Source organism: Humulus lupulus, chromosome 4 (assembly GCF_963169125.1).
Source record: "Humulus lupulus chromosome 4, drHumLupu1.1, whole genome shotgun sequence".
Lineage (NCBI taxonomy): Eukaryota > Viridiplantae > Streptophyta > Magnoliopsida > Rosales > Cannabaceae > Humulus > Humulus lupulus.
Window position 1 is genome coordinate 153367919 of NC_084796.1, and position 779 is coordinate 153368697.

Below are 779 nucleotides of genomic sequence, written 5' to 3' on the forward strand. Positions count from 1 at the left end.
CTTGTTAAATCATTATATAGTTTGAAGAAAGCACCAACACAATGGCATGAGAAGTTCGATGACGCCATTATTTCGGGTGGGTTTAGACACAATAGTGCGGACAAGTGCTTATACTCTAAGACTTGTGATGATTTTGTCATCTTAGTGTGTCTATATGTTGATATTGAGTAATGACATGAAAGACATAATAGAAACAAAGTAGTGACACTGTCAAACCAAAAGAAGTGGTTAGCTGAAAAGTTCCAAATGAAAGATTCGCACGAGGTGAGCTATAATCTGAGAATCCAAATCCTAAGGGATAGGAAGAACAAGCTCTTGGCACTTTCTCAAGCTAATTATATAGATAAGGTGCTTGAAAGCTTCTCTATGGAGAATTCCAAGAAATGTCAGTTACCGACCAGACATGGAATTACTCTTTCCAAAGAGCAATGTCCGAAGACACCTCAAGAGGAAGAGGACATGAGAAAGTATCACTATGCTTCATCAATTGGGAGTCTCATGTATGCTATGTTGTGTACTAGGCCTGACATATGCTATGCAGTAGGGATTGTGAGTCGTTATCAATCAAATCCTTGTTTAAAAAATGGATTGCAATAAGGATATATTCCTTTCATTATATGCTTGCATATTCAGGGGTGAATTGAACCCAACTGGATACACTGATTCTGATTTTCAATCAGAGAAAGATAGTTGTAAGTCAACGTCTGGGTCAATATTCACTCTTGGTGGAGGAGCTGTAGTCTAGAGAAGTATTAAAAAATCCATTATTGAAGATTCAA